The following is a 23,447-nucleotide window of genomic DNA, read 5'->3' on the forward strand; positions in this document are numbered from 1 at the left end:
GAGGATGGGTAAAAAGAAGCCACTTGTGAAATAGCGGAAAAGGCACAGGAAATGCTCTGCACAGTGGAGGAACTGAGCTATGAGTGTCATCATTTGTTTGTTCCCAGTGATGACACTTGCATTCTCTTTCTCACGGATTTGGAGGCTTTTACAGCTGGGAGGGCTCAAGGTCAGCCACATGGTCCTCCAGTGCCCCAGCTATCACCTTCGCATTCTGCCCTGCAGAGCCACAGGTAAGTATGTGAAGGAGGGACTGGGGCTGGATTCCAGAGTCTTGATCCTGGGCCAGGTAGTCAGATGCCTCTTCTCCTGTGATGTGGGGGAGGGGAATCAGGAACAAAGCCACTGGTCCCACGCTGCTGAGGACCATGATGAGCGTCAGTCTGTCTGGCCAGTTCTCCTCCAGACTCAGGATTTTACTGGCCCTCCAAAGCAAATGGTGGGAGGAGCAGGGAAATGCAGCCCTGCAAGTTTTGTCTTTCCCTACCCAGAAGGAGGTGAAACCAGAAGGACACTGCCAGGACACAAGCCCTGGTGTCACCCCTGTTGATGTAGTTCCGGTTGTCTGGTACTTTCAGCATCACGAAGCCTCAGAACAGCATGCGTGGGACCGTCATCCTGATTTATTTGTTTTCTGCTCTGCCTTGGCTTCCCGAGGGCATATCCATAAGGAAGGGGGCTTGTCCATACACTCTTACGGAACAAGTTTTGTTGTTTTTAAGTAAGCTCTGTGCCCAGTGTGAGGCTTGAATGAGAGCCCCGAGAACAAGGGTCACCTGCTGTACTGACTGAGCCAGCCAGGTGCCCCTGAACAAATATTTTAGACACTGTGCCAGGATGTGGAAAAACAAGGGTGAAAAAGACATAGGTGTCCTTTGGAGCTCACGTCCCAGCGTGGGGCTCCAGAAGTCACTCCGAGGTTAGTAGAAGTCATATGTGCCGAGAGGAGACCTCCAGTTAACTGCTTCTGTCTTTCTGCGTACCCTGAGTTTATCCCCAACTGTTTGTTTTGAAAAATTTTAAACCTAGGAAAGTTACCTAGATTCACCAGCTGTTTACACTTTACAGTATTTAGTGATTCTCTCTCTTATACACACACATGCAAGCACTTCATTTTTCCTTTTTTTCCCCGCTCTGAACCATTTGGTAATGAATTGAAAACATTATCATCTATCAGTCCAAATGCCCTATGTACCCTAAGTACAATGAACAAGGATACAAGGATATTATTTTAAAGACTTTATTTATTTATTTGACAGACAGAGATCACAAGTAGGCAGAGAGGCAGGCAGAGAGAGAGGGAAAGCAGGAGCGGAGAGTGTGATGCGGGTCTCCATCCCAGGACCCTGAGATCATGACCTGAGCTGAAGGCAGAGGCTCAACCCACTAAGCAACCAAGGATATTATTTTAAATAATCAGAATACAGGGGCACCTGGGTGGCTCAGTTGTGAAGCGTCTGCCTTCGGCTCAGGTCATGATCCCAGGGTCCTGGGGTTAAGCCCTGCATCAGGCTCCCTGCTCAGTGGGGAGCCTGCTTCTTCTTCTACTTCCCCTGCTTGTGTTCCTCTCTCTCTGTGTCTCTCTGTCAAGTAAATAAAAATCTTAAAAAAAAATAAATAGAATACAATTATCATACTCAGGAAAATTAACATCATTTTAATACTATAAGGAGCCCATAATAAAATTTCTCCAATTGCCCTGATAATGTCCTTGACAGGTTTTTTTGTTCCCCAACCCATGGTCCAATCAGAGATCCTGCACTGCTTTTAGTTGTCACATCTCTATAGTCTGTTTCTGCTAGAACACTTTACACTTCCCTGCCTTTTTAAATTCGGTCAGTGTTTTTGCAAAGTCTTTTCCAAGCAGAATGTCCCTTAATTTAGATCTGTGCATCATTTCCTCATTATCAGACTGAAGGTACATTCAGCTGCTCAAGATGTCTCCATTATTGTGTGCCTGGGTGGCTCAGTGGGTTAAGCCGCTGCCTTCAGCTCAGGTCATGATCTCAGGGTCCTGGGATCGAGTCCCGCATCGGGCTCTCTGCTCAGCAGGGAGCCTGCTTCCCCCTCTCTCTCTCTGCCTGCCTCTCCATCTACTTGTGATTTCTCTGTCAATAAATACACAAAATCTTTAAAAACAAAACAAACAAAAAAAACTTATAAAAAGATGTCTCCATTATTGTTGTTTTTTTTTAAAAGGATTTTATTTATTTATTTGACAGAGAAATCACAAGTAGGCAGAGAAGCAGGCAGAGAGAGAGAGGAGGAAGCAGGCTCCCTGCCAAGCAGAGAGCCCGATGCGGGGCTCCATCCCAGGACCCTGAGATCATGACCTGAGCCTAAGGCAGAGGCTTAATCCATTGAACCACCCAGGAGCCCAAGATGTCTCCATTGTAAAGGGACATTTTTTCTTTGTAATTCATAAGTAACCTGAGAATGTGGAAATGTCTGATTCTCCTACAGTCTTTCACCCCATGATTTGAGCATTCGTGGACGATCCTTTCCTCAATCAGTTGCTCCAGCGGTCCTTGCAAAATGGTGATGTTTTTGTCACTTAGCTGGTATCATCTGCATGTCCTGGTTTAAGCTTTCTGAACTTCTCATGAAATTTTTGGCTTACAGATGTTTTGTTGGTAACACAATGGTGGTTAGTCTGTGCCAGGCACACCTTGCTTTAGGTCCAGTATCTTCTAAAATCTCCACAGCACACCTGCAGGGCAGGATTCATGATTCATCATCGGTCTCAGGGCCGGGATTAGTGGTTTAGTGACTTGCTCAGTGACTGAGCCAGGATTCAAACTCCCTCTTTTAACCGCTTTGCAGTATTGTCTGCGTGCATGATAATAATATTATTTTACCATTCCTCACTAACCACAGATGTCGCTTTTCCAGCTTTCCAGTGAAACTCAACAGTGGGCTCTTCTGACCACTCCCATAGATCATTTACAACATTCAGATGATGCCTGGCAGAACAGACCGCACTGTGTTTGACCCGCCTGTGTGTGACCAGCTGGGACCAAGGCTTTGATGCGTTCTGCTTGGTTGAATGTATCTTACTGTCCACTTTGTCCACATTCTTCATATTTTGCAGAGGACTCAGTCTTTTTGGTTTAATTGCTGACAGCATCCAGTTTTCTGGATCCTGCTGAGAACCCAAAATCCAGCATACTCCCTAAAAAATGGATGGACCCAAATGCATGCATATTTATGGTGCAGATGTTGGATGTGGCATTCTCAGGTTGGGCCAGAAGCGTGTTGACTGAGCGTCTCTGGGATCAAGACCTGTGCAGGATTTCAGAAGGCAGTAACACAGTCACCTCACAGGGAGCCTCCCACTCCCAAGACAGAACTGAAGTTGTGCAACAACCACAGGGTCCTTTGTGTGCCTGGGGTCCCTGACCCTGTCCTGACTGGCCAGGAAACTCCTTTAAGTGGAGACCTTAACACACCAAGAGCAGAATTGGGCAGGAACTGGGGCTTTCCAGTCCAAAGCAGGATATTTTGCAATTGCAGTGATAACCTTTCACAACAGGGAGAAATTCTGAGGCATGGACTTGCCTTTTTTTTTTTTTTTTTTAAGAGCATGCAAGCAGAGTTTGGGGGGAAGAGGGGCAGAATGAGCGGAGAGAATCTCAAACAGACTCCCCACTGAGCTCGGAGCCCCACACTGGGCTTGATCTCACAACCCTGAGATGATGACCTTAGCTGAAACCAAGAGTCAGTCGCTTGACTGAGCCACCTAGTTGCTCCGAGGCATGAACGTGTAAGGTAGTGGCATTTCTAGGTCAAGAGGAGCTGAAAGAGGTTCCAGTTTTTGAGGTTCCGGTATTTTTTTTTTTAAATGAAGAAATGTGAAAAGACAATTATAGCTCTCGGGATGCTTTTTTTTTTTTTTTAAAGATTTATTTATTTATTTGATGGATAGAGATCACAAGTAGGCAGAAGTAGGCAGAGAGTCAGACAGGGAGAGAGTAGGAAGCAGCCTCCCTGCTGAGCAGAGAGCCCAATGCGTGACTCGATCCCAGGACCCTGCGATCATGACCTGGGCTGAAGGCAGAGGCCTAACCCACTGAGCCACCCAGGCACCCTCGGGATGCCTTTTAAATGTCCGAACAGTTGTAGTGGAGTGTCTATGAAATCTGTCTTGTGCCTCCGTGACTGTATGTGCGCCCTTATTTGGGAACAGCATGACATCCATTGCACTGGTGTGAGCAGAGGGACCTCAACCTCTGCTCTTATCCTAAGTAATGCACAGCCCAGACATCTGGGTTTCATCTTTCTTACTCCACGAGTGTTTCACTTTCTAACACATTCATTTTTGCATCACTTTGAGATGTTTTAAGTCAATATGTATTACTTTTGTAAAAAAAAAAAGTTTTAAGAAGTATTTTATAATTAGCTTAGCCTCGAAGAGGATATCAGTCCTGTCCCCACAACCATCATGATAAAAGGTGTGTGGTATTTAAATATAGTATATATCAGTTATTGAGAGAGTCTTAGGCAAGATCATGAAAGAGTTCCTGTGTTAATCCGGAGCTGGAAATAACAGATCCCACTGTGACCCAAACTCTTCCTCACTCTCCAGTATATTGAATTTTAAGGGAGAAACGTGAGACTTTGAGAGGCTTATGTCTCAATCTCAACATGAAGTTCCAGGCAATGAACTTTCCACTGAGAAACATACTTGTAACTCTTCTTCCTGAGAGCGAAACAAGTTCTGGTGCAGCCTCCAACCTCCTGAGCGGGATGGAAACGGAGAGAAAGGCAGCTTCTTAGGTGGCCTTGACCTGTGGAGGTTGTACAGTAGTGGGGCCAGAATAGTTCCTGGATTGGTTTGCCAGTGAGAGTTTCATTTGCAGTATGGTAACACCAAGCAAGAAGCTTTATGTCCTCTAAAGTGCTATACACATTATTGATTCAGATTGTTAAATCTAGATGGAGGATAAGTGAGTGTTCATTTTACTCTAATTTTTTATTGTACTTAAACGTTTTGTAATTTAAAGCACTGAAAAAAAAATTGTTTTACCAATATTTCTAGGGACCCTTTAGGGAGGCTGTCTGTGAGGATAGTCCCTGACCGCCAAAGGCTTACAGGTTAGCGAAGAAGAACCCAGGTGCCTGGAAAGGCAAGTGCTCTCCCTTGCCTTGCACCCTTTGAGGTTCGGTTTACGTAATCGTCTCCCACTCCCACCTCCCCGTCGTTTTCACCAGTCCCAGAGCTGCCCTGGGTGCTTGGGTCATGCCTACTAGCAGTGGGGGGACAAACGGGATTCCCAAGATCTAGGGCGTGTGGCCTGGACCAGTTACTCGATATCTGAGTTTGTTTCCTGTTAAAAGGGCGGTTTGGGAATTTCAATGAGGTAATGTATGCAAAAGAGCCTGGCTCCGTGGGTCAGCGTCAGCTAGGTCCTTTGATGCTCCAGCGCCCGGCGCAGCGCCTGGCTTACCCGTGGGAGACGTCCGAGGGCGGGACAGGTGATCCCCGGCTCGGGACAGGTGATCCCCGGCTCCGCACAGCCGTGACCTCTGAGTCCCCTCCGCCCACAGCGCGCGGTTCCTTGCTGCCGCGCTTGCTTCCGCGCGTGGGGGCAGGAAGACCCCCCTCCGCGGGTCTCACGCCCGGCTGCAACTCCCCTGAGGCAGTCCCTTGTAGGGGAAGCGACTCCACCCTTGTAGGGGAAGCTGGACGGGGTTTGTCTGCGGCAAGCGTAGCCTGAAGATAAAAGGGAAGTGTCAGCGCCGAGCCCCGACAGGTAGGCTGGCAGGCACTGGGGGCGAGATCAGCTGGCACGCTGACTCCGGGGCCCCGCGGGCTCTGCAGGAAATAGGGAGAGCCCCAGGAGGCACCACGCGCCAGGAGGCGAGCTCCCCGGACGCCGCATGGTGCGTCCGAGGGCGACGCCCTAAACTACATCTCCCAGGGGGCCCCGGGAGTGAGCTGAGCCAATCAGAGGGTGAGTGGGCGGGCTCAGGCGGGCCCGTGTCTCCCAGCGGGCACCTGAGCTGGGCGCTGTGATCCCGGTCGGAAACCCTAGCGTCCTATGGCTGTGTCTCCACAGAGCGGCCCGCGCCCGGCGCGGGAGGAGGAGTGGTGGTCGCCTCTGGTATCCTGGGCACTACGCCGAGAAGTGCAGTCGATGCGGCCACCAGCTGCCTGGGGTTGACAGGGCGCGGGTGCCCACAACCCTTCACCCTTTAAGGGCCGCTAGATCTCGTTCAGTCGTGTTTCCGGCAAGTATCTAGCGAGTGCCTGCTCTGCACCTGTTGCTGTGCACCTGTTGTGCGGGGGCGAAGACAGGCAGGTCAGGCGCCACCCCTGCCCCAGAGCGCGTGTCTCCTGGCTTGCGGGGGTACAGGGGTGGGGTGATCTCCTCTTGCGGCGAGAGCTGTGAAAGGAATCCGTTCAGCCCAACGCCAGCACTGTCGTCTTGTCCGTTTTCAAACACCAGGAACCCTAGGGTACCGATTCTTTTTCTTTTTTTTAAGATTTATTTATTTATTTATTTGACAGAGAGAGATCACAAGCAGTAGAGAGGCAGGCAGAGAGAGAGGAGGAAGCAGGCTCCCCGCTGAGCAGAGAGCCCGACGCGGGACTCCATCCCAGGACCCCGAGACCACGACCCGAGCCAAAGGCAGCGGCCTAACCCACTGAGCCACCCAGGCGCCCCCCTAGGGTACCGATTCTTAAATTTCTCTCTATCGCGATTGATTTTTGAAAAATCCAGGGAAATGTTGTGGGTAGTGGAGATAATGGTTTTGTTCAGAAAAAAATGATATGGACCCGCAGTTTCGTGTGTCATTTCAGGGGATTTATGACTTCTGAAGTCCGCCTGGCGGAACCGGACATGGAGTTCTAGGCCTGGACCCTCCCGTCAGTTAAAGCCGCCGGTACTTTTTAATTGTTTCACATGTTTCACCTTAAAGGAAGATTTCCTTTGATCCAGAGGGCGGAGTTGGGTAGGAACATCCAGCCAGATGTCTATCTGTATTTCTAGTCCCAACATTCTGTTTAAGTCCTTCCTATCAAGACTACTTTCTAGTTTCTGGTAAGCATAACCAGACTATATTCACCTCCATGGTAGTGGGAGGGGCACCTTCTTACCCAAATCCTTGTCACTCTTGTGAAAGGATCCCTTGCCTGCCACTCTAGCCAATTAGTTAGAAACTGTAAACGGCTTAAATGACTATTACCAGGTGACTGGCTGAGGAAATTTTGGTAAAACTGTTCTATGAACTGTACCGCATCCATTGAAAATGTGCAGTGGGTGTTTGTATGCTTATGTGAGGAGGTAGTCAATATGTAAGGAGAAAAAAGCATGTTTACAGTATAACATGACAGTATAATCCCACGTTTGTAAATGTCAGGAAAAATATTTTTTAAAAACTTAAATATCTGAAGGGGAGACAAAAAATAACATGGCAACCTGTAGAGAGTAGAATTGGGGATAGAGGTTGTGCTTTTCACTCTGTTTCCTTTATATGTTTTTGTGTTCTTCAATGAGCAATTTAAACATTTTATGACATATGAAACATTGTCCCTGAATATATTCTAAGTGTAAAATAATAAGGCAAAACAAAATATCACAAGCTAATGTTAGAGGAAGACTTTCATGTGTTGCTCATTAATTTCTTTATTTGTTTATGTAAGTATGTAGGCTCCTTGAGCAACATGGGACTCAAACTCATCACCCTGAGGTTGAGAGTCACATGCTCTACCAACTGAACCAGCCAGGCACCCCTGCTCATTATTTTTTATAACAAAAACTTAAAACTCATATACTGGATATTTTTTCACTGCAGTGTAGAGGATTAGGAAAATGGTTTTTAAAAAGCAGACTGTGCCATTAAAGAAACACATGTGTGAGATTTTCAAACAATGTGTGAGGTTTGTCAATACTGGAGAAACAGCACAGACCTGCCTTTAGAGTTAAATTCACATACATACACGCACACACACAGCAGGCATCAGATTAATGCAGACACAGACAAGGGAAAGCATAAGGTCCAGTCCCCTGAGTTCCTTGAAGTTACAGAACAGAAGCTACAATTTAAAAACTGTGATTGAGATAAGCTGAAATGACTAAAAGGCCATTTGCCCAGGAAGACCTGAGTATTTGCACAAGAGCCTTCACACAGGGCAGTACCTAGCCCTGCATCCCTGCCCAATTCAGGGGGCACTTTCCTTGCGTCCTGTAGAGGGCCCTCCCACATGGTCTCTAGGGCTGCCTGTGGAAGCACAGTGGGTACCCCTCTCCCATTCCTCATCCCCAAGGACAATCTGCAAAAGCCAGCGTTTGGAAACAGTTCATGCTGCAGGAAGTAGATAGAAAACAACTGTACAAGTCAAAGCTAAAATCAGACATCAAAGGCCACAGAAAACATTTTCCAAGGTTGATGTAGTTGTGGTGGGGATCAAAAGACCAAAAATCATAGCCTTGGAACTGCAATTGGTGATACTTATGCTTGAGGCTAACATATACTGGGCACTTTGTGTGTGTATTCTCAGCGAGAATACTGTGCCTACAGTTAACCAGTTGTGTGACACTGGCTGAGTGATGGACCTGTCCACTTTTTCATTTTTCAGCCTTGATTGTATCTATATGAGGTACCTGGAATATTCAAATCCAGTGACAGAAAGTAGAATCTTCTTTAACAGGCTGAGAATGGAGGGTAATGGAGAGTTATTTAATGATTAGAATTTCAGTCTGGGCTGACGAAAAAAGCTCTGGGGATGGGTGGTAGTGACAGTTGTACAACAATGTGAATACACTTAATGCCACTGAACTGTACATGCAACAATTGTTAAAATGATAAATTTTATGTTATGTATATTTTACCATGCCAAAACCCTAAAAAATGCACATTCCCCTTGATTCAATTATTCTTTTTTTTTTGATTCAATTATTCTATTTCGGGGGGTATCCTAAAAAAAAAATTATTGAGTAAATACAAAGTTGCATTACAAGATGTCCATTGCAGAATTGCTTATTAAACCAAGAATTGGAAACAACCTAAAATGTCCATCAGTGGAGGAGGTAGTAAGTACAATGGCGGTGCACCATACATTAGCATAATGTGAATCTGATCACAGTAAGAAAGCCCTGTTCATGTTGAGCCAGGCACACTCTTATTAAAAGGCAAATTGGGAAAACATGTGCACATAATAAATACATATATGTGAACACAGCAGAAGGAGACTGACAGAATGTACAGCCAACTGTTACCTATAAAAATGAGAAGTGAAATAAGGAGGTGATGAAAAGTTTCCTCATTTTCTTTGTATACATCTTGATTCTTTTTTTTTTTTTTTTTTACATCTTGATTCTTTGACTCTTGTACAGTGACTATTCATGCATTACTGTTGTTACATAAAAACACCTCAGAAGCTAGTGGTATAAAAACAACGTTTTTATTCTCATGATTTTGTGGTCAGGATTTTGACCAGGATGTAGGAGGGACAACTCATGTCTGCTGCGTGACTGGAGCTCCACCTGGGGGGTGGCTCCTGTGTCTGGAGATTGCTAGAACGGCTGTGATTGACTGGGGTTATGGGTCTGGGGCCTCGGTGCTGGCTCTCTGCAGGTGACTGCTTGTTTCTTCTCCCCCTTATTCTGCTGGGACTGGAATATCCACATGACTTCCTCCCTTGTGTGTGGTGTGCCTGGGCTGGGCTGGCTGGAACAGCGAGAGTTTGCTGCACATCCATTTCTGTCTCTGGGTATAGCTTGGACTTCGTCGCAGCACGGCAGTCTCAAAATAATCAGCCTTCTTAAATGGCGGCTGGTGTTCCCAGAGATAGCTCTCCAGGAAGCCTCTGGCGGTAGCTTTAAGACTTCTTAGGTAGTCCCAGAAAGTCACTTCCAATTCATTCTGTTGTCTAAGCATGTCACTAAGGTTGGTCTAGGAACCCCCTCTCAAGTAATAAGGAATTTGTGGCTGTTTTTAACCTACCACACTTAATCTAATGTTAAAAATAAAGACTTATCACAGGAAATGCAACCTGACCTTTGATTTATAGTGACCTTCGATTTATAGTGACCTTCATTCAAGCAGAGCACACCCACCTCTTTCATTTCTCTTAGCAGTCATTGCAAATGTAGTCTCTTTGGAGATCCTGGAGGCCTGTTGCTTCCTTCCAAGTTTCTTAGGCCATTCTGCAAATGAACGTTTAGCTCAGTGGTTCTTGTCTTCAGTTTCATATTAGAATCATCTGGGGAGGTGGCGCCTGGGTGGTTCAGTTGGTTAAGGGACTGCCTTCAGCTCAGGTGATGATCTCAGGGTCCTGTGATTGACCCCACACAGGATCCCTGCTCAGCGGGGAGCCTGCTTCTCCCTCTCCCTCTGCTGCTCCCCCTGCTTGTGCATACTTTCTTTCTCCCCCTCTCTCCGATGAATAAATTAAAAAATCTTTTAAAAAAAGAATCATTTGGGCGCCTGGGTGGCTCAGTGGGTTAAGCCGCTGCCTTCAGCTCAGGTCATGATCTCAGGGTCCTGGGATCGAGTCCCGCATCGGGCTCTCTGCTCAGCAGGGAGCCTGCTTCCTCCTCTCTCTCTCTGCCTGCCTCTCTGCCTACTTGTGATCTCTCTCTGTCAAATAAATAAATAAAATCTTTAAAAAAAAAAAAAGAATCATTTGCGGAGCTTTAGAAAATCTTGCTGCCCAAACCACATACATACATACATACATTGTACCCAGGTGCTATGGTCTGCATGTTTGCGCCCCATTAATGGGAGTGATGCTCTTGTATACAAGACCTACAGAGCTCCCAAGTCCCTTCCACCATGGGAGGACACAAAGGTTGGCAATGTGAAACCCAGAAGAGGGCACCCACCTGACCATACTGGCACCCTGATTTCTCATAGTCTCCAGAGGTATGAGAAATAATTTCTGGGGTGCCTGACTGGCTCATCGATGGAGCATGTGACTCTTGATCTCAGGGTTGTGAGTTTGAGCCCCACATTGGGCATAGAGATTACTTAAAACCTTTTTTTTAAGGTTTTATTTATTTATTTGACACAGAGAGAGAGAGATCATGAATAGGCAGAGAAGCAGGCAGAGGAGGAGGGGAAAGCAGGCTCCCTGCTGAGCAGAGAGCCCGATGCAGGGCTTGATCCCAGGACCCTGAGATCATGACCTGAGCCGAAGGCAGAGAGGCTTAACCCACTGAGCCACCCAGGCGCCCAAAATAGAATGTTTTAAAAAGGGAGAGATTTCTGTTGTTTATAATTTACCTAAGCTGTAATAATTACAGTAGCCCTAATGGACCAAGAAGCAGGGGTCAGACTTACTCTGCCCAGATCACTAAGCTAGCAATGAGAGAGGATTTCAGGACTAGTACTCATTTCAGAATTAAAGATCATAGTTTCCTGGAGTGCCCTTTGTACATTTCTTCAAGAACGTGAAGATGACTGCATGTGCAGGAGGGCTAGGGGTACTGTGTCTCACCCTTGCCTCTACTGTGCCCCCACCATGTCATGAGCCCCTTGGAGGCCCAGTCACCAGTCTGTTCCCTGATTTCCTTGATTTTAGTCTAGACAACACACTGTGAAAGAACCCCTGCAAATTCTGAAAGGTCACAACTGAAAATTTCTTAACGTGGTCCGTGTGGGTTTTTTCTCCTTTCAAGAAGACAAACAGCTGTGGCATCTTTGGGAAGACTGACAGAGATGGAGAAAGGGATGAAGCCTCTCCAAGACCATTTTGCCTTCCGTTCTTACTACTAGTTTAATAGCTAGAGCTATTAATGTTGGGTCCGTTATCAAAGGAACGAGACAATAAAGCTTTATTCTATGCCAAGCATTAGAAGTCAGACTGACCGGCCAGGGCCGCCTCCGAAGAGAGCGACGCCCCTTGGTCTTACAGTCTAGTTTTTATAGGGTACAATCACAGACATCTGCATATGTGGCCTTGGCTGATTGGATGTCTCCTACCTGAGTATCTTAGTAACGGTTACCAATGACCTTGTTTTAGGTATGTGTTTTAGTAATAGTTACCTGGAATTGGCCTTGTTTTAGATGTGTGTTTTAGTAACAGTTACCTTGTTTTAGGTGTTGTGTTTTAGTAACAGTTACCTGGAACCGAGAGCAGTAACTTTTCTAGACAACAAAATGTCTACCTAGGCAACATGGAGTCACTATGGCTAAGTAGGCCCAGGCAGGCCCAGGAGGTTAACATGTTTTAACATGGAATTGACCCCAACATCCCCCCCTTTTCTTTCGAGATTAGTCAATTCTTTGACTTTTTAAAGAATCAGTTAGTGCTGAAATTAGGATGGGAACTGCAGGTTTTGTCCATTTTATTTCTGTAGCAAGATGTTGGAATCCCTTGGGCACTCTATAGGATGACAGTAAATGGTCCCTTTCAATGAGACTTCAAGTTTTTCATGTGGTGGTGGCATATCCAAACCAAGTCTTTGGGGTGGTAAGGATGTTGTTCCGTCTTTGTCTCCATCTCAGCATAGGCAGCTTGGATCCCTGCATGCGCTCTTTTTAAGACATACTGTAGTGCCTGTAGTGACTGGAATACAGACTGATCAGTCATTTTTGTTAGGGTAACCTTTTGTAGCCATGAGCAGAGTGGAGGGGGGTCTTCCGAACATTATTTTAAATGGGGTAACCTTGTTTAAGTAGGGTGTACATTGTGCCCTAAGGAGGGCGAAGGGAAGGAGATCCATCCATCCACTGCCAGTTTTTAGAATTAACTCTGTCAAGGTTTTTTTTTTTTTTTTTAAGAGTCTGGCTCATTCTTTCTACTTGTCCAGAACTCTGGGGCCGGTAGGCACAATGTAGATTCCAATTAGTGCCTATGGCCTTGGCTAATGCCTGTGAGACTGAGCTCACAAATGCAGGACCATTGTTTGACCCGATCGCAAGAGGCAGCCCAAACCTAGGAATTATTTCTTTTTTTTTTTTTTTTAATTTTTTTTCTTTTATTTTTTTTTTTTAAAGATTTTATTTATTTATTTGACAGACAGAGATCACAAGCAGGCAGAGAGGCAGGCAGGCAGAGAGAGGAGGAAGCAGGCTCCCCGCTGAGCAGAGAGCCCGATGTGGGACTCGATCCCAGGACCCTGGGATCATGACCCGAGCTGAAGGCAGCGGCTTAACCCACTGAGCCACCCAGGCGCCCAGTAGTTTTTTTTTTGGCTACCATTCCTGCCGTTTCTTGTTTGGTGGAAAAAGCCTCTACCCAGCCTGAAAATGTATCTATAAAAACTAACATATACTTGTGTCCATGTTTTTCCTGTTTTATCTCTGTAAAATCTACTTCCCAATAAATTCCTGGTTCCCTACCTCTTTTTCTTTTTTTTTTTTCCTAGTTTTTCCGCTTTTACTGCCTGACATTGAGCACATCTATTAACTATATCCTGAGCCATATGCCCTAATTTAGAACCTGAAATTGCTTGCCCATGAGTTTTTTTAAGTTTCCATGTCCCTAAATGAGTACCCTGATGTATTTGGTTTACTAATTTTTTTCCTAGTCTTCGAGGAAGAATTAACTTTTCTGTCCCAGTCTTAGCCCAGTCTCCTTTATAGTCTAATTTAGTTCATTTTTGTAAATATTTTAAATCTTCCTCTGAATAATCCGGTTTTTCTGGTAGGGCTGGAGCCGGGAGTGTAACCAGTTTTTGAGTCATTTTTCTGGCTGCTTGCTTTGCTGTTTGATCTGCTAATTAGTTTCCTTTTGAAACCAGATCAGTCCCCTTTTGGTGTCCCAGGCAATGCATAACGGCCACCTTTCGAGTCCCAAATAGTCTGGAGGAGAGCTAGTATTTTTTTAATAAGCTCCTTTTTTTTTTTTTTTAAATAAATAGCCCCATGTATATGGAGAGTAGCAAAGACATACCTGTTGTTCCTAGAGATGTGTGGCAGGGCCGCTTTTTAGAGTTCCTGCTCAGGAGAAACCATCGCAGCCCCCGCATACCTTTTTTCATTCGCCATGTAGTTAGCCCCCTCTGTGAACAAAGTCATCTCCATATCCAGGAGGGGAGTGTCTCTGAGATCCGGCCTTATTCCTGTGATCTGGGTTAGGACCTCCCCACAGTAGTATGGGTGGGGCGGGGGTATCCGTTGGTTACCTGTTTCCTGGACTCAGACAGTAAACGCACTCCTTCTTGGAGATCAAAGCCTAAATAAGCAGCTTGTCCCCCGCAAGCATGACTTATAGTCCTCAGCGGCTATTAGCAAGTACTGTGGTCAGTTAGCTCCTCTGGCAGCAACATGGCTGGATTCAGCGCCGCCGGGGAATGGAAAGTCACTTCCAGTTCGTTGAGGAGGAGGGCCTGATACCCCATTACTCGGGCATTTGTTCTTGTCCAGGTGAGCTGGCCTTGGAACATTTTCTGTGGGTTGGACCACTTAAAAGCAAAGAGGGGCTGAGACTCTCTTGTATTCTTTTTTTTTTTTAATTTTTTTTAAGATTTTATTTATTTATTTGACAGAGAGAAATCACAAGCAGATGGAGAGGCAGGCAGAGAGAGAGAGGGAAGCAGGCTCCCCGCTGAGCAGAGAGCCCGACACGGGACTCAATCCCAGGACCCCAAGATCATGACCCGAGCCGAAGGCAGCGGCTTAACCCACTGAGCCACCCAGGCGCCTTGTATTCTTGAGATCTAAGACAGTATACATGGTTCTCTTGGGGCTCAGGAGGGAGAGTAGGGTATAGGGGTTAGGCACCATCGGGTGTATATCTTTAATCCATTTGTTAACTTCCTGCAAGTCCTGAACAGGTCGGTACTCCCCAATTTTGGCCTTTTGACGGGAAGCAAAGGTGTGTTCTATGGAGATCCCTTCCTTTGCTTCCTAGGGGAGGGAGTACTGATGCGAACAGCCGCAGACCAAATTTAAGGTCCTTTCTGTTTATTTATGTCCTTTTGTGCCATTTTCCCCTTGTATCCAGACTTCCTCTTTAGATCACTTTTCTCATAGTCTTTAGTAATAATGAAAATTGGGCTCCCATGTCCATCAAAAAAAATCAATTTATCTCTCCTCCACCTGAGTTTTTACCCGAGGTTTGGGGAGGGGCTCTGAACCATGGTCCCTTTAGTATCTGGTGGCCAGCATTGCCGTCTTTTTTGGGGGGGCAGTAAGTATACTGATCTGAAGCTAAGACTTCTCATCAGTTTTTTTCTACACTTAGGCTTTTCTTTCCACTGACCATTTTTTATCTGCCTTTTTCCTTTCCATTGACCTCTTTTCCTTTGTTTTCTCCCCATCTCATGTAATGCCAAAACTTTAACTATTTTTTTAGTCTGTTTTTTATCTTCTTGTGTATCTCTGTTGTTAAACATCTTTTCTGCTATTCCCACTAACTCAGTCAAATTCTTTCCTTTAAATCCTTCAATTTTTGAAGTTTTCTCCATATATCTGGGGCTGGCTGACTGGCAAGGGCAAGATTTATTGCCCTCTGATTTTTGGGTGCCTCAGGGTCGATCAGGCTATATATTTTATAGGCTTCTATAAGCCTTTCTAGAAAAGTCCCTGGAGATTCATCCTTATCTTGAGTCACCACAATAATTTTAGATAAATTTATGGGTCTCCTTGCAGTCACATGGAGGCCTCCCAGTAGAGCCTGGCAGTAGAAACATAGACTTTCCTTACCTTTATCAGAGTTTGGGTTTCAGTCAGGGGGTTCCTTTGGGCAGTAGTTCTTTATTCGCCGGGGATTGAGGTCCCATGTTACTAATTCTGGTTTAGTTTGAATGTAGTTTTAGTAAGCTCTGGAAATTTTTATCCATTTCAGTTTCAGGATTTCAACATATCAAAGACCTGTATTTGTCCTGGAAGTCTCCCATATGAATTTTCTTCAAGGCAGAATTTATTTTATAAGAGAATTAAAACAATTATAAATGACAAAAATTCAGAATAGACATGGTTTTACAGTTTAACTGGCAAGAAAACCAAGTTACTTCTGTGACACATAACATTTCAATAATTACAATATCAAGTGATGACCTTATCAAAAGGTTAAAATTTTAGGAAATGCATAGAATTTCTAGGGGCGCCTGGGTGGCTCAGTGGGTTAAGCCGCTGCCTTCGGCTCAGGTCATGATCTCAGCGTCCTGGGATCGAGTCCCGCATCGGGCTCTCTGCTCAGCAGGGAGCCTGCTTCCCTCTCTCTCTCTCTGCCTGCCTCTCCATCTACTTGTGATCTCTCTCTGTCGGGTGAATAAATAAAATCTTTAAAAAAAAAAAAAAAAGAATTTCTATAATAGTTATAGCATTTACCCATATGTAACCCAAGGTTTAGCATTGGTTTCGCAGTACTTTTTGAGTAAATAGCATACCAAGGAAAAGCCTTATAAGTCAGAGAGATCTTATTTACAATTTAAATCTTGCTTATAATTGCTGAAATTTAAGTTTTAAAGCACATGCTTATATAGGATTACAGATAAAACAAAATATAGAAACTGGTTTCTCTGGGCAGGCAAAGAGAAAACCATTTATATTCTCTCCTTAACAGTAGATCAATTAATCTAAGAAAACTTTGTTTTTTGAACAGAGAAAGCAGATTTTTTATACCAGTGTTTTTTTAGTTTACATAATAGTCAATGTTCGCTTGAGTGGATCACCAATATAGATTTGCCTTGACACAGGGCTTTAGTCTTTTTTTTTTTTTCTTGTGAATACATCCATCAAAGCTGATCTAATATGGTTAAATTTCCAACATATTTTATTGTTCTCTTTTAAACCTATAAACCAAGGCAAATAAAGTCACTTTCCCCAAGCCTTTTATGACTTACAAAATACCCTCAAGTTTAGTTTTTATTTCTTTTCATGTTCTGATGCAACCAGATATTTTTATTTTAAGACAAAACTACTTACTGTCTTAGGCCCTCTTTTTTTGTGTGTACAATTTTTCTAAACATACTATTAGTTCCGGTTTTTCTTTTGGTAATCTAGAATACATGGAATCATTTTATGTGATTTATTATTCTGATGTGCTACATTTTAAAATTCATTTTAATTTTAGTCTATCCTGACCATACCTAAAATTTTTTTGAAGATTTTTCTTCACAAACCTTTTACAACTTTTTTGCATCTAGGTTTTGTCCCAAGCCATTTTTTTAAAATAATTATCTCATTTAGGACAAAATTAACTTTTATCTTTAACGAAGTGTATTTTTATTCCCCCCCCCTTTTTTTGTATCTCCTACTATTTTATATATAGGGTGTTTTTCTTACTTTCTTCAGTCTTAGTAACAGTTAGTAGAATTTTTTTATTCTTATAAACACTTTAGTCTCTAGTGATGGCTAAGTATTAACCAATTGTGAACAGTTACAACAGAATTCTGTAGATGGCAAATTTATGAATCCGTTAAACACAAAACTTGTTTACCAACAGATTTAAATATTTTTAGTTTCTTTGCAGTAAGAACTCAAAAGCATAAACCTGGTTCCAGTAATTAATGCTTTAGTATTTTATCCCATTTGGTTAAGACCTAGATGTCCAACAAATTTAATTCCATTTGTCATCCAAGTAAACCGTCAGTGTTTCAGGTTACTAAAGACCTTGAAAGCTATTTTAACAATTACCCATTAAAACTTTGAGACAGACAATTAATCATCAGTTCAGTTATTTCTTTGCTAACAGATTTTAACAAATAACATAAGCTTATTTGACCTTCAGTAAACTTTGAAGTTTCACATTTACTGATGTAACTTTAAAGCCATGTCTATTTTAATTAAACCAACCAACTTAATTTAGTTTAAATACTGATTTACATTTCACCTGGACCCACTCCACTTTTAATGTTTACCTGAGACACGGGTGGGAAGATCTGGAGGGGGGTGGGTGTTAGGTCCAGGGGGTTCTCTTTTTGTTTCTTGACAGTGAAGAGAGAAGGAGCCATGGTGCAGGAAGCACGGAGGATGGTCTAGAAGCCAGTTATGCAGGCTGCACCCAAGTTGGTGCAGAAACAGAAGGAGGAGACAGAACAAACAAAGTGCTGCCAGAAGGCCCCGCCAGCAAGGGAGAGGGGCTAGGCAGTTGAGGTAGGGCCAGAGAAGGCAAGGAACCTCCCCTAAACAAAGGGAGTTTTGGCAGCTGCTTGGGAATACTCCTTAAAGTCTCTGTCTCGAGTTAGACCAACCACAGTTGGCTCCAGCTATAGCCATTAACATAAGAAATGAGCAAGGGAGAAGTCCCACATCTATTAGGAGGAACGGAGAGATGAAAGTCAGAGTCCCCTTACTCTCTGCTTGTCCCATTTTTTTCAAACACTACAAACAACGTAACAGACAACAACAAGACAAGATACAGACAACCACAGACCTAGCGGCTCTTACCCAGAACCTGCCGCTGGTGGGGATTTTCTTAGTCCCCTACAAACATTCGCCAGTGGGGATTTTCTTGGTCCCCTAGAAACAAGTAACAAAACAGACAACAAAAAGACAAGACAAAGACACAGACCCAGCGGCCCTCACCCGCTGGTGGGGGTTTTCCCGGCCCCCTACAGACCCAGATGACCGCCTGGGGGGGCTCAGACCCCCAGACGATCTACCAGAAGAGGGATGGGGTGTCCCCACATCCACTCCAGCCCTGGGGAGCATGGCTGCATCCAGCTTCTCCCCTGTGGGCCATACCCTGGAGCTCCACAACCAAACAGACCAGATCTCACAGAATATGGAGATCTTACCTCCGGAGGCTTTTCCCAGAAATTCTGATACTGGCTCAGTTCTCGTTGTTTGATCCCGGACGAGCCCCCATATGTTGGATCCGTTATCAAAGGAACGAGACTGAGACAAAGTTACGCAAAGCCTTATTCTATGCCAAGCATTAGAAGTTAGGCTGAACGGCCAGGGAAATGAGGCTGAGACAAAGTGAAAGTTATGTAAAGCTTTATTCTATGCCAAGCATTAGAAGTCAGACTGACCGGCCAGGGCTGCCTCTGAAGAGAGCGACGCCCCTTGGTCTTACAGTCTAGTTTTTATAGGGCACAATCACAGACATCTGCATATGTGGCCTTGGCTGATTGGATGTCTCCTACCTGTGTGTTTTAGTAACGGTTACCAATGACCTTGTTTTAGGTATGTGTTTTAGTAACAGTTACCTTGTTTTAGGTGTTGTGTTTTAGTAACAGTTACCTGGAACCGAGAGCAGTAACTTTTCTAGAAACAAAATGTCTACCTAGGCAACATGGAGTCACTATGGCTAAGTAGGCCCAGGCAGGCCCAGGAGGTTAACATGTTTTAACGTGGAATTGACCCCAACATCTAGAATTGCAGTATTGGGGCATCTGGGTGGCTCAGCGGGTTAAAGCCTCTGCCTTCGGCTCCGGTCAGGATCCCAGGATCCTGGGATCAAGCCTCACATCAGGCTCTCTGCTCAGCAGGGAGCCTGCTTCCTCCCCTCTCTCTCTCTGCCTGCCTCTCTGCCTACTTGTGATCTCTGTCAAATAAATAAATAAAATCTTAAAAAAAAGAATTGCAATATAAAGTCCATAAAGTTGTTTTGTTTATTGTCTCTTAACAAGGGAAGAGGAAGTAAAAAAAGAAATAGAAAGAGAGAGAGAGAGAGAAAACCTTAAGGAGGCAGAAGGGGAAGCAACCTGAACTCCTCTTCCTTGCTTCCCCTTTACACAAGCACCAAGAGTGCTTCCAAAGCAACAAAAATACTTGAGAGGTCCAAGAGTTAACATTTTTGTTCCACAAATAGAACCCTTGTTTTCTAGGGCCTTGGGGATACTTCACAAGCCTTATCAGATTAAGTCGACAGGAAAACCTAAATGAATTTTTCAAGAATAGTAGAATGAACCTCATTTTCTAATCAATGCAGGAAAAAACTCCTAGAGGAAAATTTTCTTCACGAATTGACCAACTCTTGGCTAAAAGGAGAAATAAAAACTGCAATGACAAGCTATTTTGAAATGATCAATGAGAATATTGTATATTAAAACTACAGTGAGTAACCATAGCTGCACTTAGAGGAAAACTCATAGCCTTAAGTGCTTTTATCATTAAATAGAGATTAGAAATTAAATACACTGGGACACCTGGGTGGCACAGTCGGTTAAACATCTGACTCTTGGTTTCAGCTCAGGTCATGGTCTCAGGGTTGTGATCTCATGGTCATGAGATGGAGCCCCACATTGGGCTCAGCATGGAGTCTGTTTGAAACTCTGTCTCCTGCCCCTCCCGCTTGTGTGCTTGCTTTCTTTCAAATAAATAGATCTTTTAACAAAATTAAACACAGTGCTATTTATTAAAAGTTTAATTCGCATGGAAACTGCACTTAAATATATTTTACTTAATCTCTGTAGTACTTATGAAGTGGACACTGTTTTTTCCTCTTTTCAAAACGCTCCCAAGTATAGCGAGGCCTATCCATGCAATGGCCTAGATTCTTCGTTTTCAAGAGTATTTCACACCTTTCTTTCTTTCTTTTTTTTTTAAAGATTTTATCCATTTATTCGACAGAGAGAGATCACAAGTAGGCAGAGAGGCAGGCAGAGAGAGAGAGAGGAGGAAGCAGGCTCCCCGCTGAGACGCGGGACTCGATCCCAGGACTCTGAGATCATGACCCGAGCCGAAGGCAGCGGCTCAACCCACTGAGCCACCCAGGCGCCCTTTCACACCTTTCTTGATTCACTGCTACAAACATTTATTAATGTTTATTATGTATATAGAACTTGAGGGGTGAATAATTGATGTTCTCTACCCTGTAGAACTCCACAGTCAGTGTGTGTGATGTTGATGTATGTATGTTGAAAGGGCAGAAGATGACACAGGTCATAGTATGATTGTAACTAACCCTCCCAGTTAAGGCAGACTTTTAGTGCTAAAAATAAGGTCTAAACAGAGTACCATGGGAGCCCAGAAGAAAGTGATTTTGCATTGTGGTGGCAGCAAGAGTCGGCTGCAGTGCTTGTGGCTACAGTTCAGGGCTTTGTTCCTATTTTGTTTTGTTTTTCCCCTTCAGAATAGTCTCTCTGATGTGGAACTGCTTGATCAAAGAGGAAAAACATTTTAAGATTCATTAAACACACCGTCAGACTGCTCTCCATGATGTGTACTGCATTCACAGGGTCTCTCCTCTGTCAGGAGATGTTGGTGTCTATAAAGGTCTGAATGAAGGAAGCTTTTCCCACAGTGAGGGCCCTAGTGAGGTTCCTTTCCTGAATGAGTCCTGATGCTCAGGGAGACCAATGTTGAGAGACTCTCCAAGGTGAACTTCTCAGGGTTCCATCTGTACAGAGTGGTCTGATGCTCTATTAGTTCTGCTAAATCTTGTGATTTCCAGGTTAATTTTCTCATTTCTTTTTCATTTTTGTTTTTAAACAGAACCACAGCATTTTACACGAAGGTAACAGTGAATGGATCTGCAGTTCCCAGGTTATTTGTGCTTTGAAGAAGCTTCTCTCTCCTGTTTATTATTTAAATTTTAGCTAACACACAGTGAAATATTGGATTCTGGAGTAGAATGGAGTGACTCATCACTTACACACAACACCCAGGACTCATCACAAGTGCCCTCTTTAATGCCCCATTACCCATTTGTCCCTCCCCCACCTCCCTCCATCAACCCTCAAGTTTATTCTCTATCGATAAGAATCACTTATGGCTTGTTTCCCTCTCCCCTTCTTTCCCTTTCCCATATGCTCATCTGTTTTCCTACTTGAATTCCACATATGAGTGAGATCATATGGTATTTGTCTTTCTCTTACTTCACTTAGCACTGTAGCTCCATCTGTCATTGCAAATGGCAAGATTCCATTATTTTTGATGGCTGAGTAATATTCCTGTGTGTGTGTGCGCACATGCGCCTATGTTTGTATCACATCTTTATCCATTCATCAGTCGATGCACACTTGGGCTCGCTCCATAGTTCAGTTATTGCTGATAATGCTGCTGTAAACATCAGGGGGCAGGTGCCTCTTCGAATTTGTGTTTTGGTACCTTTGGGTCAAATACCTACTAGTGCAGTTGCTGGACTAGGGTGGTTCCATTTTCAACTTTCTGAGGAGTCTCCAAACTCTTCTCCAGAGTGGCTGCACCTGTTTCCATTCCCACCAACAGTGCAGGAAGAGTTGCCCTTTGTCCACATCTTGTTTCTTGTGTTGTTGATTTGAGCCATTCTCACATGTGTGAGGTGCATCTCATTGTGGTTTTAATTTGTATTTCCCCGATGCTGAGTGATGTTGAGCATCTTTTCATGTATCTGTAAGCCATTTGGATGTCTTTTTTGGAAAAGTGTCCATATTTTTCTGCCCATTTCTTAACTAGGTTATTTGTTTTCTGGGCGTTGAGCTTGGTAAGTCTTTATAGATTTTGGATACTAACCCTTTATCAGATATGTCATTTGCAGATATCTTTTCCAATTCTGTAGGCAGCTTTTTAGTTTTGCTGATCGTTTCCTTTACTGCATGGGAGATTTTTATCTTGATGAGGTTGTCCCAATAGTTCGTTTTTGAGTATGTTCTCCCTGTGTTCTCCTCTAGGATTTTGTTTTTAGGTATTTTATTTGTGTGTGAGAAGGAAAGCACACAAGCAGGGGGAGTGGCAGCCAGGAGGAGAAGCAGGCTCCCCACTGAGCAAAGAGCCTGATGCAGAACTTGAACCCAGGATGATGGGATCATGACCTGAGCCGAAGACAGATGCTTAATGGGCTGAGCCAACCAGGCATTCCTCCTCTAGGATTTTCATGGTTTCATGTCTCATATTTAGGTCTTTCATCCATTTTGAATTTGTTTTTGTGTATGCTACAAGACATCCATTCTCATTCTTCTGCCTTTTGCTGTCCAGTTTTCCCAACACAATTTGTTGAAGAGACTGTGTTTTTTCCATTGGACATTCTTTTCTGCTTTGTCAAAGATTAGTTGACCAAATAGCTGTGGGTACATTTCTGGGTCTCTCCTGATCTTAAAACCCAAGAGAATAAATGAAAATTGAAAATGTCTCCCTGTTCAAAGGGGAAACAAAGTGAGGGGGAGGAAAAGCTGTATTAAACCAGTAACAGGATGATAGACACCCCTAAGTAAATCTCAAAGCTTTGACTTTTTGTTTCTTTCTTTACTTGTATCCAGTAAATATTCACCTTATCTTGAAGCCAAATCCTTGTTTCATTTGGAAATTCCGTCCTTTTCCCCACGGTTCTTTTCTGTGCTCCGCTGGGAAGCTCAGGTCACACTTTGGTACTGGATATCCTGGCCACCAGAGAGACAGGAAACACTGTCTTTGGGTTACCACTGACTATTCCTGGATTCAAGTTGATTTCTGGGGCAGATACCTCTTTATATCTATTTCCTCACTTAAGATGATTTCATCTAGTTCCTGTCAGGCAGTATTTCAGTGTTAAAATAAAACCAAAATGAGGGGAAGACTTTTGTGCTCAATTCAAGGCTACTGTCTTCCATCTATTCTGTGGACGAGGAGTGAATTAATTCTATGTTAAAAACCAATGCACTAAATTAGTTTTTATATTATCTTTTGAATATTTTATTAAGGGA

General features: G+C 43.9%; 1 long non-coding RNA gene across 1 annotated transcript; it reads left to right on the plus strand.

Annotated features, from left to right (window-relative positions):
• The first annotated feature begins 6,638 nt into the window (after nt 1-6,638).
• On the plus strand, nt 6,639-21,568 carry LOC122895682. The gene is made up of 3 exons (XR_006382256.1): nt 6,639-6,674; nt 6,806-7,046; nt 21,283-21,568. It is a non-coding gene; the product is annotated as an uncharacterized LOC122895682 (long non-coding RNA).
• The last annotated feature ends 1,879 nt before the right edge of the window (nt 21,569-23,447 follow it).

Source organism: Neovison vison, chromosome 14 (genome assembly GCF_020171115.1).
Source record: "Neovison vison isolate M4711 chromosome 14, ASM_NN_V1, whole genome shotgun sequence".
NCBI classification, from domain to species: Eukaryota; Metazoa; Chordata; class Mammalia; order Carnivora; family Mustelidae; genus Neogale; species Neogale vison.